The sequence below is a fragment of the Cryptomeria japonica genome, unplaced genomic scaffold (genome assembly GCF_030272615.1).
Source record: "Cryptomeria japonica unplaced genomic scaffold, Sugi_1.0 HiC_scaffold_61, whole genome shotgun sequence".
Lineage (NCBI taxonomy): Eukaryota > Viridiplantae > Streptophyta > Pinopsida > Cupressales > Cupressaceae > Cryptomeria > Cryptomeria japonica.
This window is the reverse complement of record NW_026728883.1, coordinates 380,001-392,876: the sequence shown is the minus strand read 5'-3', so window position 1 is coordinate 392,876 and position 12,876 is coordinate 380,001. Positions and strand designations below refer to the sequence as shown.

The 12,876-nt window shown below is 59.0% G+C and overlaps 1 non-coding gene across 1 annotated transcript; it reads right to left on the bottom strand.

Moving 5' to 3' along the window:
- Positions 1–605: 605 nt before the first annotated feature.
- Positions 606–724, bottom strand: LOC131863386 (5S ribosomal RNA). Its single transcript, XR_009362307.1, has one exon. It is a non-coding gene; the product is annotated as a 5S ribosomal RNA (ribosomal RNA).
- Positions 725–12,876: the final 12,152 nt, after the last annotated feature.

Below are 12,876 nucleotides of genomic sequence, written 5' to 3'. Positions count from 1 at the left end.
GCACACCTTGGCTGGGCTGCGCACCCGGGCGCGCACACCTTGGCACCCGCGTTTCCTTCATTTTAAATTTTTTTTTTTTACAATCTCTCAAGTGGGAAATTCTATAATCTCAACTTTTTTTGCCTTTTCAGGAAACTTTTGAATGGAGCGCATCATTGGTGCGCTCCGAAGTGTGCTCCAAGGTGCGCACCTCTGGTGTGCTCCAAAGCTCTCTCCAGCTGCGTGCACCTGCCCCGGCCGCGCACCCGGCCCCGCCCAGCTTCGCTCACCTGTCCCGGGCGTCTGGTGCGGAACCTTAGAGTAAGAAACATCACCGTGCACCTTGGCCAACGTGCGCGACTCGACCGAGCGCGCACTGGCCGAGGTGCACACCGATTTCACCTGGGTGCGCGCGCAGCACCTCGGGCGCACCGGGGTGCGCGCACAACGCCCGGGTTGCACCGTGGCCTGTGTGCTCGGGGCGCCTCGGGTGCGCGCTCGGTGTCGCCCCCCGCGCGCGCGGTAGTGCGGGCAGCGCACCCCGGCCCGGCCCGGCCCCGACGAGAACGCAAACGGGCAAAAGGTTTATTCAAATAGCATTGCGACGCCCGGCGAAAAACTAAGAAAGGGTGCAACACCGGGACTTCCCGGGAGGTCACCCATCCCAGTACTACTCCGGCCCAAGCGCGCTTAACTGCGGAGTTCTGATGGGATCCGGTGCACTAACGCTGGTATGATCGCACCCGTTATGAGCTTGTCGCAGTGTGTACTTAGCAAACCGCGACCCACGTGCGAATCCACCCCGGCCACCCACCCCCGTCGAGGTGCACACCCTCCCTCGCGAAGTGCGCCCCGTTCGCCAAGTGTGAGCCCTGCCCGGGTGCGCGCACCTTGCTAGGGCGTCGGGTGTGCACCCGGCCCGGCCTACGTGCGTGCACCTGGACGGGGCGTCGTGTGCGTGCAGTGTCCCGTCTGCAACGCGGTGCCCACACACCACCTCGGGCGCAACGACCTGCGCTCACATGTGGGCCGAGTGCACCTTGGTGCATGTTCGGGGCGCCTCGGGTGCACGCTCGATCTTGCCCCGGTGCACCAAGGCGCTCGGTTTGCCCCGGGTGCGCACTTGGTGCAAGGTGGGCACCCAAAATAGGGATCAAGCACCAAAACACAAGTTTCGGGATGCAAAATGGGACCCAAGGACCACAAATGCGTTCCAAGACCCATGATGGGTCCACGAGAACAAAAATGTGTTCCGAGACTTAATAAACAAATATTGGGTTTTAGGAGAAGAAACATGCTCTGATGCCCAAAACGAGAATCGACCCCGAAAAGGCCACAGGCCAAAAGTGGGATGCGAGACAAAAAAAAATGGGACCCGAGGACCAAAATTGGGTTCCCAGGTCGAAGACAGGGCAACCGGACAAGAAACGACCTCTAAGGCTCGAAATGAGTCCCGACGACTAAAACTTGACAAGAAGCACCCATCAGGCACCCAACTCGACACCCATGGGATGCCGACCCACCCGGGCTTCCACCTAGCACACCTTGGCACCCACCCACCCTCGCACCCAACCTCGCACCCAACTTAGCACCTTTGAACCCACATTGGCACTCACCCTGACCCTGGCACCTTGGAACCCACATTGGCACTCACCTTGACCCTGGCACCCACCTTTGCACTCACCTTGGGACCCACCCTGGCTCCCACCTCGGCACCCACCCAGACACCCACCTTGGTTCCTTGGCACCCACCTTGGATCCTTGGCACCCACCCCGACACCCACCTTGGCACGCAACTTGGCTACTTGCCACCCACCTTGGCTCCTTGACGCCCACCCCGACAACCACCCCGTGACCTACCCTGGCTAGGGTTGGTGCACACCCACCCTGGTGCCCACCTTGGCACCCACCCCATGACCCACCTTGGCACGCACCTTAGTACCCACCCTGTTACCCACCCTAGGACCCACCCCGTGACCCACCTTGGCCAGGGTGGGTGCACCCACCCTGGTGCCCACCTTGGCACCCACCCATCCTAGCACCCAGCCTGTGACCGGGCTTGGAACCCAACCTTGCACCCGTCTTGGCCAGTGTGGGTGCGCACCCATCCTGGCACCCACGTTGTGACACACCCTTTAACCCACGCACCCTAGCAGCCACGTTGGCACCCACCTTGGAACACAACCTAGCAACTTGGCACCCACCCCGTGACCCACCTTGGCATCCACCATAGCAGTCGCCCACTTGGCACCCACCTTGGAACCCAAGTTGGCACCCACCTCGGCACCCACCTTGACACTTGTGGACCCACCTTGCCACTCACCCTAGCATCGACCCATCCTAGCACCCACCCTGGCACCTTTGCACCCTAGCACTCACCCATCCTAGCACCTAACCTGTGACCCACCTTGACACTCACCCTCGCACCCACCTTGGAACCCAACCTAGCACCCACCCACCCTGACACCAACCCTAGCACCTACCCACCCTTGCACCCACCCTGTGACCCATCTTGGCACCCACCCATCCTACCACTCAACCTATCACCCACCTTCTCACCCACCTTGGCATCCACCTTAGCACCCACCCACACTGGCACCTTGGCACCCACCTCGGGCAAGGTGGGTGCACACCCACCCTGACACCCAATTTAGAACCAACCGAGCATGTTACCCACCTTGGCACCCACATTGCAGCCCACCCTAGTACCCACCCTATGACCCACATTGGCATCCACACCCTAGCACCCAGGCACCTCGACACCCGCCTTGACACGCACCCTAGCACTAAACCTGTGACCCACCTTGGAACTCACCCTAGAACCCACCCACCCTGTGAACCACCTTGGCATCCACCTTAGCACCCACCCACCTTGGCACCCACTCTAGCACTCACCCATCCTAACACCCAACTTGTTACCCACCTTGGCACCCGCCCTCGCGTCCACCTTGAAACCCACCCTAGCACCCACCCACGCAGGAGCCCACCTTGGCACCCAACCTAACACCCACGCATCCTGGCACCCAACTTGTGACCCACCTTGGAACCCACCCTAGTACCCACCTTTGAACCCACTATATCACCAACCCACCTTGGCACCCACCCTATGACCCTCTTTGGAATCCACCCTAGCACGCACCCACCCTGGCACCCACCATGGAGCGCACCCTAGCACCCACCCACCTCGGCACGCACCTCAACACCCACCTTGGTGTGCGCACTGCGCCAACCTCTCAAAGACCCTATGTGGTGCGCTCCAAAGTGTACACCTTTGGTGCGCTCCAAGGTGCGCACCTTTGGTGCACACCGAGGTGCACACCAAAGTGTGCACCGAGGTGAGCACCAAAGTGCACTCCAAGGTGCACACCAAGGCGTGCACCTTTGGTGCGGTCAATGCAAACGAATTCGGAAGTTGGGGTCGATGTCCTAATCGCTGCTGCAGACTACACGTATGAGAATCGGACAAATAGCTTTATATAGGGGAGGTGTTGCGTTTGATGGGTCGACTCCCCTGGTTGTGTGCACTGCACCAACTTCAAAGACCCTGTCTTGTTTAAGAAGTCAAAAGTTGAGGTGGATGTCCTAATCATTGCTGCAGTCTACGCATGTATGAGAATCAGACAAATAGCTTATATAGGGGAGGTGTTGCATTCGGTGGGTTGACTCCCCTGGTTGTGCGCACTGCGCCAACCTCAAAGACCCCGCATAGCAGAAGAAGTCGGAAGTCGGATTTTGGTGAGCACCAAGGCGTGCACCTTTGGTGCGGTCAACGCAGACGAATTCAGAAGTTGGGGTGGATGTCCTAATCGTTGTTGCAGGCTACACATGTATGAGAATCAGACAAATAGCTTATATAGGGGAGGTGTTGGGTTTGATGGGTCAACTCCCTTGGTTGTGCGCATTACGCCAACCTCAAAGACCTTGTTTTCGTTAAGAAGTCAAAAGTTGGGGTCAATGTCCTAATGGCTCCTGTAGGCTACACATGTATGAGAATCGGACAAATAGCTTATATAGGGGAGGTGTTGGGTTTGATGGGTCGACTCCCCTGGTTGTGCGCATTACGTCAACCTCAAAGACCTTGTTTTCGTTAAGAAGTCAAAAGTTGGGGTCGATGTCCTAATTGCTCCTGTAGACTACACATGTATGAGAATCAGACAAATAGCTTATATAGGGGAGGTGTTGGGTTTGATGGGTTGACTCCCCTAGTTGTTCGCATTACACCAACCTCAAAGACCTTGTTTTCGTTTAGAAGCCGAAAGTTGGGGTCGATGTCCTAATTGCTCCTGCAGGCTACGCATGTATGAGAATCAGACAAATAGCTTATATAGGGGAGGTGTTGGGTTTGATGGGTCGACTCCCCTGGTTGTGCGCATTGCGCCAACCTCAAAGACCCTGCATTGCGGATGAAGTCGAAAGTCAGAGTTTGGTGTGCTACAAGGTGTGGTCGAAGGTGCTCACCTAGGTGTGCACCTTTGGAGCGCAGGAAAAGTGCCCTCCAAAAGTGCGCACCTTTGGAGTGCACAAAAGTGCCCTCCAAAAGTGCGCACCTTTGGAGCGCACAAAAGTGCCCTCCAAAAAGTGCCCTCCAAAAGTGCGCACCTTTGGAGCGCACAAAAGTGCCCTCCAAAAAGTGCCCTCCAAAAGTGCGCACCTTTGGAGTGCAGAAAAGTGCCCTCCAAAAAGTGCCCTCCAAAAGTGTGCACCTTTGGAGTGCACAAAAGTGCCCTCCAAAAGTGCGCACCTTTGGAGCGCAGAAAAGTGCCCTCCAAAAAGTGCCCTCCAAAAGTGCGCACCTTTGGAGCGCAGAAAAGTGCCCTCCAAAAAGTGCCCTCCAAAAGTGCGCACCTTTGGAGCGCAGAAAAGTGCCCTCCAAAAAGTGCCCTCCAAAAGTGCGCACCTTTGGAGCGCAGAAAAGTGCCCTCCAAAAAGTGCCCTCCAAAAGTGCGCACCTTTGGAGCGCACAAAAGTGCCCTCCAAAAAGTGCCCTCCAAAAGTGCGCACCTTTGGAGCGCACAAAAGTGCCCTCCAAAAGTGCGCACCTTTGGAGCGCACAAAAGTGCCCTCCAAAAGTGCGCACTTTTGGTGCGCACCAAGGCGCTGGTTCGGTCGTTGCAGGCGAGTTCGGAAGTTGGGGTCGATGTCCTGAGCGGAGGTGCAAACTACACAGGTGTCGGAATCGGACAAATAGCTTATATAGGGGAGGTGTATGCTTCGATGGGTCGACTCCCCAGGTTGAGCGCACCGCGCCAACCTCAAAGACCCTACGGTATGGATGAAGTCGGAAGTTGGGTCCGATGACCGATTCGATTAGTAGGTATGCTCATGAGGTCGGAATTTGGGTCCGATGACCTGCCATGTGCAGGAAGGCGAATGTTGGCACTGTGCATTGCAAGGTGCACACCAAGGTGCTGGTGCGGTCTTTTTAGTCGAGTTCGGAAGTTGGGGTCGATGTCCTGATCGGAGGTGCAAGCTACACAGGTGTGGGAATCGGACAAATAGCTTATATAGGGGAGGTGTATGCTTCGTTGGGTCGACTCCCCGGGTTGAGCGCACCGCGCCAACCTCAAAGACCCTACGGTATGGATGAAGTCGGAAGTTGGGTCCGATGACCGATTCGATATGTAGGCATACTCGCGAGGTCGGAATTTGGGTCCGATGACCTGCCATGTGCAGGAAGGCGAATGTTGGCACTGTGCGTTGCAAGGTGCGCACCAAGGCGCTGGTTCGGTCGTTGCAGGCGAGTTCGGAAGTTGGGGTCGATGTCCTGATCGGAGGTGCAAACTACACAGGTGTGGGAATCGGACAAATAGCTTATATAGGGGAGGTGTATGCTTCGTTGGGTCGACTCCCCGGGTTGAGCGCACCGCGCCAACCTCAAAGACCCTACGGTATGGATGAAGTCGGAAGTTGTGTCCGATGACCGATTCGATATGTAGGCATACTCGCGAGGTCGGAATTTGGGTCCGATGACCTGCCATGTGCAGGAAGGCGAATGTTGGGACTGTGCGTCGCAAGGTGCGCACCAAGGCGCTGGTGCCGTCGTTGCAGTCGAGTTCGGAAGTTGGGGTCGATGTCCTGGTCAGAGGTGCAAACTACACAGGTGTGGGAATCGGACAAATAGCTTATATAGGGGAGGTGTATGCTTCGATGGGTCGACTCCCCGGGTTGAGCGCACCGCGCCAACCTCAAAGACCCTACAGTATGGATGAAGTCGGAAGTTGGGTCCGATGACCGATTCGATACGTAGGCATATTGGCGAGGTCTGAATTTGTGTCCGATGACCTGCCATGCGCAGGAAGGCGGAATTTGGGTCCGATGACCGAGTTGATGGCGTGCCATGCGCAGAAAGGCGGAATTTGGGTCCGATGACCGAGTTGATGTTGATGGCCCGCCATGCACAGGAAGGCGGAATTTGGGTCCGATGACCGATTTGAAGGCGTGCCATGCGCAGAAAGGCGGAGTTTGGGTCCGATGACCGAGTTGATATTGATGGCCCGCCATGCGCAGGAAGGCGGAATTTGGGTCCGATGACCTGACATACGCATGGAGTCCGACTCGGGGGCCGATGTTCGATTCGATGACTTGCATTGTGGGTAAAGTCGGAAGTTGTGGTCTTTGACCCGATTCGATGACCAGACTTCGGCTGCTTGAGAATCGGACAAATAACTTATATAGGGGAGGTAGTGTTCTCGAGCATCCTCCCCCCGTGCCCGTTTATGTCGATTGATGCTGGTGCTCGACTGGTTGGAGCGCTCGGATGCAAAAATCTTGCACCAGGATTTATCGATTGTGATGGACACGGCAAGTCTCCTGATTGCTATGCAGGAGCTCATCGTGAATCTCTATGCGGCCTTGGTATGGACTCGACCTGCGGAATGGTTCGGCAATGGTAGTCGCTCCAACACGTCCTTGCAATGGCCACAGAGGTGATTCGACTAGAGCTCCAGTCTAGCTTTTGGGTTGCTTGGCGGACTGGTATAGCCGCGATCGAGTTCCGGCCATGAACGTTTTAGATAGCTCTTGGGCTTTCTGGGACGGAAGTCGGAAGTTTGGGCTGTTGTCCGATTTGATGACCATTCTTCGGATGTGTGAGAATCGGACAAATAACTTATATAGGGGACTGTGTTGTCTCACGCAGCCCCCTCCGTGCCCCTCTATCTCGACCGATGTTGGTGCTTGAAAGGGTTGGGATCGCTCGGATTTATAAACGTGCACCACCATTTGTCGAGTGTGAGGGACGCGGCAGGTCTCCTAAATGCTATACGGGCGCTCTCTGAGAATCTCTATCCGGCCTCGACACAGACTAGTCTTGCTGAATGGTTTGGCACTGGTAGTCGATCCAACACGTCGTTGTTGTGGCCGCCTAGGCGATTCGATTCGAGCCCCCGTCTAGCTTTTGGGTTGCTTGGCGGATTTTGCCCTATCCGCAAGTGAGCTCGGTCCCTAAACGTTCGAGAAACCCGATTGCTATGCGCCGACTCTCTTTCTTGCGAGCCTCCATCTAGCTTTTGGGTCTCTACGGAACGGAAGTCGGAATCTGGGACCGTTGTTTGATTCGACGAGGCAGACTACGGTTGTGCGAGAATCGGACAAATAACTTATATAGGGGAGGTGTTGACTGGAGCATTCTCCCCCGTGCCCCTCTAACTCGACCAATGCTGGCGCTCGAACGGTGGTAGCGCTCGGATTTTCGTTGAGCGCCAGCATTGGTCGATTTAGAGGGGCATGCGAGATTCCCGAATGCTATGCGAGGGCTCTAACGGAAATGTCTATTGGTTTCGGTATGGATGCAATTGCGAGTGGTTCGGCAAAGGTAGTCGTTCCGATGCGTCCATGTCGTGGCCAAATCGATAATTCGATTTGAGCCCTCGTATAGCATTTGGGTCTCTCGATGTGATTCCGCATTCCAGTCCCTTTGGGCACTGCTTGAGCCGCATCCCAGGGGGTTCCCTTCCCAATAATCTGCCTCGCAACCCGATTGCTATGCGGTGAGGCTCCTCGGCCGCCTCGGAACTATCTGTGTATCAGACGCATCGCGGGATAAGGGGTTGGCAACGGTAGTCGCCCCAAGCGCGTCCGATGCTTGGACCATTCCGAGGCGGCCCTGAAGCCTCTTCCGTCTAGCCGTTGGGTCCTTCTCGCCGCATCCCTTGCCTCGCACCCCGATTGCTATGCGGTGAGGCTCCTCGGCCGCCTTGGAACTATCTGTGTATCAGACGCATCGCGGGATAAGGGGTTGTCACTGGTAGTCGCCCCAAGCGCGTCCGATGCTTGGACCATTCCGAGGCGGCCCTGAAGCCTCTTCCGTCTAGCCGTTGGGTCCTTCTCGCCGCATCCCTCGACTCGCACCCCGATTGCTATGCGGTGAGGCTCCTCGGCCGCCTTGGAACTATCTGTGTATCGGACGCGTCGCGGGATAAGGGGTTGTCACTGGTAGTCGCCCCAAGCGCGTCCGATGCTTGGACCATTCCGAGGCGGCCCTGAAGCCTCTTCCGTCTAGCCGTTGGGTCCTTCTCGCCGCATCCCTCGCCTCGCACCCCGATTGCTATGCGGTGAGGCTCCTCGGCCGCCTTGGAACTATCTGTGTATCGGACGCGTCGCGGGATAAGGGGTTGTCACTGGTAGTCGCCCCAAGCGCGTGCGATGCATGGACCATTCCCAGGCGGCCCTGAAGCCTCTTCCGTCTAGCCGTTGGGTCCTTCTCGCCGCATCCCTCGCCTCGCACCCCGATTGCTATGCGGTGAGGCTCCTCGGCCGCCTTGGAACTATCTGTGTATCGGACGCGTCGCGGGATAAGGGGTTGTCACTGGTAGTCGCCCCAAGCGCGTCCGATGCTTGGACCATTCCGAGGCGGCCCTGAAGCCTCTTCCGTCTAGCCGTTGGGTCCTTCTCGCCGCATCCCTCGCCTCGCACCCCGATTGCTATGCGGTGAGGCTCCTCGGCCGCCTTGGAACTATCTGTGTATCGGACGCGTCGCGGGATAAGGGGTTGTCACTGGTAGTCGCCCCAAGCGCGTCCGATGCTTGGACCATTCCGAGGCGGCCCTGAAGCCTCTTCCGTCTAGCCGTTGGGTCCTTCTCGCCGCATCCCTCGCCTCGCACCCCGATTGCTATGCGGTGAGGCTCCTCGGCCGCCTTGGAACTATCTGTGTATCGGACGCGTCGCGGGATAAGGGGTTGTCACTGGTAGTCGCCCCAAGCGCGTCCGATGCTTGGACCATTCCGAGGCGGCCCTGAAGCCTCTTCCGTCTAGCCGTTGGGTCCTTCTCGCCGCATCCCTCGCCTCGCACCCCGATTGCTATGCGGTGAGGCTCCTCGGCCGCCTTGGAACTATCTGTGTATCGGACGCATCGCGGGATAAGGGGTTGTCACTGGTAGTCGCCCCAAGCGCGTCCGATGCTTGGACCATTCCGAGGCGGCCCTGAAGCCTCTTCCGTCTAGCCGTTGGGTCCTTCTCGCCGCATCCCTCGCCTCGCACCCCGATTGCTATGCGGTGAGGCTCCTCGGCCGCCTTGGAACTATCTGTGTATCGGACGCGTCGCGGGATAAGGGGTTGTCACTGGTAGTCGCCCCAAGCGCGTCCGATGCTTGGACCATTCCGAGGCGGCCCTGAAGCCTCTTCCGTCTAGCCGTTGGGTCCTTCTCGCCGCATCCCTCGCCTCGCACCCCGATTGCTATGCGGTGAGGCTCCTCGGCCGCCTTGGAACTATCTGTGTATCGGACGCGTCGCGGGATAAGGGGTTGTCACTGGTAGTCGCCCCAAGCGCGTCCGATGCTTGGACCATTCCGAGGCGGACCTGAAGCCTCTTCCGTCTAGCCGTTGGGTCCTTCTCGCCGCATCCCTCGCCTCGCACCCCGATTGCTATGCGGTGAGGCTCCTCGGCCGCCTTGGAACTATCTGTGTATCGGACGCGTCGCGGGATAAGGGGTTGTCACTGGTAGTCGCCCCAAGCGCGTCCGATGCTTGGACCATTCCGAGGCGGCCCTGAAGCCTCTTCCGTCTAGCCGTTGGGTCCTTCTTGCCGCATCCCTCGCCTCGCACCCCGATTGCTATGCGGTGAGGCTCCTCGGCCGCCTTGGAACTATCTGTGTATCGGACGCGTCGCGGGATAAGGGGTTGTCACTGGTAGTCGCCCCAAGCGCGTCCGATGCTTGGACCATTCCGAGGCGGCCCTGAAGCCTCTTCCGTCTAGCTGTTGGGTCCTTCTCGCCGCATCCCTCGCCTCGCACCCCGATTGCTATGCGGTGAGGCTCCTCGGCCGCCTTGGAACTATCTGTGTATCGGACGCATCGCGGGATAAGGGGTTGTCACTGGTAGTCGCCCCAAGCGCGTCCGATGCTTGGACCATTCCGAGGCGGCCCTGAAGCCTCTTCCGTCTAGCCGTTGGGTCCTTCTCGCCGCATCCCTCGCCTCGCACCCCGATTGCTATGCGGTGAGGCTCCTCGGCCGCCTTGGAACTATCTGTGTATCGGACGCGTCGCGGGATAAGGGGTTGTCACTGGTAGTCGCCCCAAGCGCGTCCGATGCTTGGACCATTCCGAGGCGGACCTGAAGCCTCTTCCGTCTAGCCGTTGGGTCCTTCTCGCCGCATCCCTCGCCTCGCACCCCGATTGCTATGCGGTGAGGCTCCTCGGCCGCCTTGGAACTATCTGTGTATCGGACGCGTCGCGGGATAAGGGGTTGTCACTGGTAGTCGCCCCAAGCGCGTCCGATGCTTGGACCATTCCGAGGCGGCCCTGAAGCCTCTTCCGTCTAGCCGTTGGGTCCTTCTCGCCGCATCCCTCGCCTCGCACCCCGATTGCTATGCGGTGAGGCTCCTCGGCCGCCTTGGAACTATCTGTGTATCGGACGCGTCGCGGGATAAGGGGTTGTCACTGGTAGTCGCCCCAAGCGCGTCCGATGCTTGGACCATTCCGAGGCGGACCTGAAGCCTCTTCCCTCTAGCCGTTGGGGCTTTCTCGCCGCATCCCTCGCCTCGCACCCCGATTGCTATTCGGTGAGGCTCCTCGGCCGCCTTGGAACTATCTGTGTATCGGACGCATCGCGGGATAAGGGGTTGGCAGTGGTAGTCGCCCCAAGCGCGTCCGATGCTTGGACCATTCCGAGGCGGCCCTGCAGCCTCTTCCGTCTAGCCGTTGGGGCCATCTCGCTGCATCCCCCACCTCGCACCACGATTGCTATGCGGTGAGGCTCCTTGGCCGCCTCGGAACTATCTGTGTATCGGACGCATCGCGGGATAAGGGGTTGTCACTGGTAGTCGCCCCAAGCGCGTCCGATGCTTGGACTATTCCGAGGCGGCCCTGCAGCCTCTTCCGTCTAGCCATTGGGGCCATCTCGCCGCATCCCCCAGCTCCTCGGCCGCCTCGGAACTATCTGTGTATCGGACGCATCGCGGGATAAGGGGTTGGCAGTGGTAGTCGCCCCAAGCGCGTTCGATGCTTGGACTATTCCGAGGCGGCCCCGCAGCCTCTTCCGTCTACCCTTTGGGGCCATCTCGCCGCATCCCTCGCCTCGCACCCCGATTGCTATGCGGTGAGGCTCCTCGGCCGCCTGGGAACTATCTTCGTATCGGATGCATCGCGGGATAAGGGGTTGTCACTGGTAGTCGCCCCAAGCGCGTCCGATGCTTGGACTATTCCGAGGCGGCCCTGTGGCCTCTTCCGTCTAGCCGTTGGGGCCATCTCGCCGCATCCCTCACCTCGCACCCCCATTGCTATGCGGTGAGGCTCCTCGGCCGCCTTGGAACTGTCTTCGTATCGGAAGCATCGCGGGATAAGGGGTTGTCACTGGTAGTCGCCCCAAGCGCGTCCGATGCTTGGACTATTCCGAGGCGGCCCTGCAGCCTCTTCCGTCTAGCCGTTGGGGCCATCTCGCCGCATCCCCCACCTCGCACCCGGATTGCTATGCGGTGAGGCTCCTCGGCCGCCTTGGAACTATCTTCGTATCGGACGCATCGCGGGATAAGGGGTTGTCACTGGTAGTCGCCCCTAGCGCGTCCGATGCTTGGACTATTCCGACGCGGCCCTGTGGCCTCTTCCGTCTAGCCGTTGGGGCCATCTCGCCGCATCCCCCACCTCGCACCCCGATTGCTATGCGGTGAGGCTCCTCGGCCGCCTTGGAACCATCTTCGTATCGGACGCATCGCGGGATGAGGGGTTGTCACTGGTAGTCGCCCCAAGCGCGTCCGATGCTTGGACCATTCCGAGGCGGCCCTGAAGCCTCTTCCGTCTAGCCGTTGGGGCCTTCCCGCCCCATCCCTCGCCTCGCACCCCCGATTGCTATGCGGTGAGGCTCCTCGGCCGCCTTGGAACCATCTGTGTATCGGACGCATCGCGGGATAAGGGGTTGGCACTGGTAGTCGCCCCAAGCGCGTCCGATGCTTGGAGCATTCCGAGGTGGCCCTGAAGCCTCTTCCGTCTAGCCGTTGGGGCCTTCCCGCCCCATCCCTCGCCTCGCACCCCGATTGATATGCGGTGAGGCTCCTCGGCCGCCTTGGAACTATCTGTGTATCGGACGCATCGCGGGATAAGGGGTTGGCACTGGTAGTCGTCCCAATCGCGTCCGATGCTTGGACCATTCCGAGGCGGCCCTGCAGCCTCTTCCGTTTAGCCGTCGGGGCCTTCCCGCCGCATCCCTCGCCTCGCATCCCGATTCCTATGCGGTGAGTCTTCTCGGCCGCCGCGGAACTATACCTGTTATTGCTACTGCATCCTTCGGCTGGTAACCTCCTCTGCCGCCTTGGAACGTTCTCTTTGTCGGACGCGTCGCGGGATAAGGGGTTGGCACTGGTAGTCGCCCCAAGCGCGCCCGATGCATAGACCGCTCCGAGTTGACCTTGCTTTCAGCCTCTCACATGCATAGACCTCTCTGAGTCGACCCTGCAGCCTCTCACGTTTA